The 5040-nt window shown below is 62.2% G+C and overlaps 1 long non-coding RNA gene across 1 annotated transcript; it reads left to right on the top strand.

Annotated features, from left to right (window-relative positions):
- Window positions 1-970: 970 nt before the first annotated feature.
- LOC149749079 (uncharacterized) lies at window positions 971-3638 on the top strand. Its single transcript, XR_016393177.1, has 3 exons — window positions 971-1375; window positions 2954-3107; window positions 3566-3638. It is a non-coding gene; the product is annotated as an uncharacterized LOC149749079 (long non-coding RNA).
- Window positions 3639-5040: the final 1402 nt, after the last annotated feature.

The raw sequence follows: 5040 nt of genomic DNA, 5'->3' as shown, positions 1-5040 counted from the left end.
CGCCTGCAGAGCCCCACCTTCTGGGATTTGGGCGGGCCTCCCTCTCTGGTCCAGGCCTCGCAGGGTGGCCAGTCCTGCACCATTGGGTGGTGAAGGATCCCAGCTGCCCCACCGCGCCTTGAATAGACCCCGTCTAGGGCAGGGGGGCGGGCCGCCTGGCGGGCAGCGTCCAAAGAACCAGCACCAGGTGTGGTCCCGGCCATGGTGCCCTGAACAGCACCCACCCGTTCCCCACCCCCACCCCCTGGGGTCTGCTCAACAGGCCCCGGGGCAGGAGTCCCACTTCCTTTCAGGCCCTGGCGCGGAGGGGCAGCGGTGGGGCAGGCCCGGGCTTGAGGCTGCAGGGGCGGGGCGCCGGGCCGCACACAAGCTGGGAGCCCCCAGCAGTCAGCAGGACCACCACAGAGGGAGACGGTGCAGCCACTCTCAGGGAATCAGCACCCAACACAAAATACATCTCCTGCTAAAATGACCGCCTCTGCCTGTGCGATAAACTCCCCTTCTCGGGCTGGGAAGGGAAGGGCCCAGCCCAGCCGGCGCCACGTGTGCTCACAGCCCCCACGGAAGCAGCCGTTGCAATAAGGAGCCTGTGCGGCAGGTAAGTCTGCCCGAAGCAGCGGGTGTGGCCACCCCCCCCCCCCCACCGCCGGCCAGGCACCTGGCCCAGGGGGACCAATCATTTTCCTGCTCTTGGGAGCAGAGGTGGGGCCTTGAGCAGAGGAGCCTGTGTCCCAGGACGAGAGCAAGAGGCCAGCATGGTCCCAGAGAGAAACAGAGGCACTGCCAGGAGTCCTGTGGTGCAAGTGACAGGGACCCCAACTCACAAGGCAGCAGGGGGAGCTCTGGCTCAAACAACCAAGTGGGCCAAGGAAATCGGCTTCAGGTACAGTCTGATCCAGCAGCTCAGAGAGTCTCAGCAAGGAGCAGGTTTTCTCTGCTCTTTGGGGTGACTCAGGAGGACTTTCTGAGGGAGGGCCAGGGCGGTGAGTGGCTGTGGAAGGACCGAGGCGGTGAGGCCCCACTTGCACCCTGGGTTGCAGGGGACTGAGGTAGACCCTATGGGGGAGCAGAGGGGTGGGAAAAGGGGAGTTCAGTTTGGGTCATGCTGGGTCCTGGGGGCACAGGCCAGTTAGTTGAAATGGGCACTGTCCCCCCGAAGATGGCGGGGAGGGGGCTGAAGAGGCCCATGGGAGACCCCCACAGTGTGGCACGTGGCTGACCTCCCTCACGTGAGACTGGGCATCCCCAAATGGAGGAGGGGCCACCTTTGCGAGCCTGCAGGGGTCACAGAGGCCTTCACCCCACAGCAGACCTCTGGAGGAGCAGGGGTCCCCAGTCCCACCTGTAGGGTATGTTCTCCGCTCAGGACCTTGAGGTGAGTCACACGTGCGAGCTCCCCGGGACCTTCAGGCACTCCGGATGAACAAGCACGTGGGGGCGGGTCATGGCGTCCCAGCACCTGGCCGTGCTGGGGCAGGGGGACTGCGGGTGGGCGACCGGAGGCTCTGAGTGGGAAGGCTTTGCCTGGGTCCCCCCATGAAGCCCTCAGTGTGCCCCCTGCCCACCCAGCCCAGCCAGGGACTCAGCCTCCCGGTAGCCGGACCGTGGTTCACCCTGGCCACACAGGCCACATGGGCCCAGGGCCACAGGCCCGCCCTGTCCACTAAGGTGCCTGCCGACGGCCGTCTTCGGGGGGGCCGCTCCGCCCAGACCCTCGCTCAGGAACTCAGGTGCCAGGAGTTAGTAAGTTCATTACCTTCTACAACGTGATAAGCTGTGTTCTGATTGCTGCATTAAGGGGCAGGACGGCAAGATTATAAATTACCAGGATGTGCTCACGTGTCTGTCTCTCCAGGGCCAGGCAGGAGAAGTTAATTATTTTTATAGGTCCAGATAGGGCACGGGGCGATCCGAATGCCTGGTTCCGGGTCCGAGCCAGCAGGGCGCCGCCCCTGCCCACACCCCGTTCAGAGGACCCCACGCCCAGCCTCCCTGGGGGGCCTCCCAGCCTCTCTCCCTGCCGCCAGGACCGGGTTCAGGGCCGCCTGTGGTTTCTTATTACCCCTGCCCATAAAGGGCAGTGGGCTGGCCTCAGCTCTCTGAGTGGCCGGTGGGGCCATCAGTAACCCTGAAGGATACTCAGCAATCTTTTCTTCCCCCAATTGCCCACCACAGCCTATATTACAAATACATAAATCATAATGTTTCAACAAAAGCAAAATTTAATTTTCTCCTTTCAGCCGTTATCTGGGCCGGGTGGTATATGGCAGGCTGCGCCCGGCTCATTTATTACTCCCGCTGAATGGGTAATGGCAGGCTGAGCCGATTGTAGGAGCTTTGTTAGGGCTGTGAATGTGCAGTGCGGCCTGAGGTGGCCCAATCTCTCCACATCTGTAATAGATACACAGGACTCGATTATTCCTTGCCAGAGCAAAGTTAAATAGTTGTGTGTGTGCCGGGGCTCCTGGGAGGCCAAGGGGAGCGTTTCAGGGGGAGGCCTGCCAGCCCTGAGCCCGGACAGCAGCGTGGGGTTCCTTGAGGCCCTGGCCGCGGCTGGGCTCAGGGGCGGGGGCAGTTGCACTCCTGGCCACAGACACTGGCTTTGGCTCAGCAGTCAGGGATCCCCACCTCTGCGGCCTGGCCGCCTGCCCACACCCACCATTCGTGCGAGGGCCCATTTCACAGACCCAGGAAGCTGAGGCTGGGGACCCAGGGCCTGCCTGGGTCGGGGCAGGATCCAGCGTGGACCTCCTCGCCGGGGGGCCGTCCTCGGGCCCCGGCGCTTCTGGACGAGCCGCCTGCTGGGACTGGGGAGCCAGAGGCACCATGGCTCCCGCCCCCGAGAAGCCCCACCGGGTCCTGGGGCTCGAACCCATGTCAGTGTGATCGGGGTGGGCAGCGCACGTCGGGCTCTCACGCCCCCCACGATCAGCCCGGGCCCCTTTCTGTCCAGCGGAGCCCCTCCACCACGCAGCCTGCAAACACACATCCAGCACCCCTAGGGGCGTGTCGCCTCGGCCATGTCCCCGCCGTGGGACTTCTCCTGGTGGCTCTGAGAGTCTGGAGCCAGGATCGCGCTCAGATCAAACCCTCGCCCGCCTGCCCAGGTGAGCAGAACAGGGACCCTGAGCCCCATTCCCAGGTGAGCAGACTGAGGCCGGCAGCGCCTTGTCCAGTGCTTTGGGGTGGATCTCACACCCGTGCCCCGCTTGGGGTCCAGGGCTCCCCCAGTGCCTCCCTGCAAGTACCCAGCTGGGGACAGGCGAGGGGGCCCCGCATCAGACCCTCTCTGAATGGATTGCCGTGGCCCCGGGACCAGTGACTGTGATCCCTTGGCCCCTCCTCCTCCAGGCAGGCCACACCCTCCCCCAGGAGCAGGGGTGGGGACCCCCAGAGAAGCCCCCTTGCTCCGGGCACGTCCTCGTGCCCACCACAGCCCATGCGGCGCGGGCTGGATGGGGGGCCCCTTCAGCGCCCGGGAAGAGGAGGTCCGTCATGGGAGCACGGCCGTGCTGACACGCGCATGAAGGTCACTTCCTGCGTGTCCCCTCTCACGTGTCTGCAGATGTGCCCTGTTCATATGGAGGCAGAGCGCCTGCAGGCTGTGGGCCACTTCTCACTCACCCCCCACACAGCCCCTTCCTCCTGCCGCCGGGCCCCGACGACGTGCCCAGCCCCGCCCCGGACCACCGCCGTGGGCGTCCAGCCGGCAGCACCCACAGGCCGAGCCCGGGGCCCCCGCAGCCGACCATCCACGCTGGCCAAGCCCGCCCGGCCTGGGGGGGCCGGGGTCCTCGCACACCGCGGGGCCCCCGCCTCGGGAGCCTCCAGTCTCGGGGCTGCCCGGCGCCAAGCCCGGGCCCAGTCAAAGGCAGTGGCGGGGGCCCCGCCGTCACCGTGGCTGGAGGGGCCGCACACACGCGGGGAGGCCCCAGTCGGCAGGGGGACGTGAGGAGATTCTGGTTTTCTCTAGTTGCTTCCGTCAAATGCTTTGTCTTTTATTGACTCTCAAGCAGATTTCCTAATATCCTGGTCACCTTTGGCCATGAAAACTCAGCAAGCAGCAAGGCCCTCCTGTAGAGCACAGGAAACTCTGCTCAGTATCCTGTGAGAAACCATCATGGAAAAGAACATGAGAAAGAATAGATGTGTGTATATGTGTAACTGAGTCACTTTGCTGTACACCCGAAACTAACACAAAAGGGTAAATCAACTATACTTAAAAAAAAAAATTATTTATTTGTCTGTGTCGGGTCTTAGTTGCAGCACGTGGGCTCAGTAGTTGTGGCACACGGGCTCAGTAGTTGCGGCACGCGGGCTCAGTAGTTGTGGCGCGCGGGCTCAGTAGTTGCGGCACGTGGGCTCAGTAGTTGTGGCACACGGGCTCAGTAGTTGCGGCACGCGGGCTCAGTAGTTGTGGCGCGCGGGCTTACTTTCCCCGCGGCATGTGGGATCTTAGTTCCCCGGCCAGGTATCAAACCCGCGTTCCCTGCATCGGAAGGTGGATTCTTAACCGCTGCACCCCCAGGGAAGTCCCAAATCAACTACAGTTTAATTTAAAAAATGGTTATTAGAAATGAATAAGTAAAATAAAATAGAGGGACTTCCCTGGCGATCCAGTGGTTAGGACTCCGAGTTTTCATTGCCATGGCCCGGGTTCAATCCCTGGTCGGGGAACTGTGATCCAGGAAGCTGCGCAGCGTGGCCAAAAAAAAATTATTTTTAATTTAAAAATTTAAAAAATAATATAAATAGAAACAAACAAACAAACAAAACCCTCAGTGTGGTTTAAAACTTTCATCACAAACTTGATTTTGGGTTGGGCTCCCTGCCCGCCAAGGGCGGACTCCAAAGGGCTCAGATGAGCGACTGGCCCTCAGGTCTTCCTTCCCTGCATCTCGGTCACCAGGTAAATGCTGACCAAGCACCTACTGTGCGCTGGGCGCTCAGGTGTGGCCAGGGAGCAAAGGGACGAGGGTCCCCACGCAAGTGGAGCCGGCGTCCCAGAGACAGAGATGACCCAAGAACATGACAAGTAAC

The sequence above is a fragment of the Delphinapterus leucas genome, chromosome 5, assembly GCF_059928025.1.
Source record: "Delphinapterus leucas isolate spDelLeu-1000000601 "Yukka" chromosome 5, BTC_Dleu_Yukka2, whole genome shotgun sequence".
Classification (NCBI taxonomy): Eukaryota; Metazoa; Chordata; class Mammalia; order Artiodactyla; family Monodontidae; genus Delphinapterus; species Delphinapterus leucas.
Note: the sequence above shows the minus strand (reverse complement) of the source record. Positions and strands in the feature narration are given on the sequence as shown.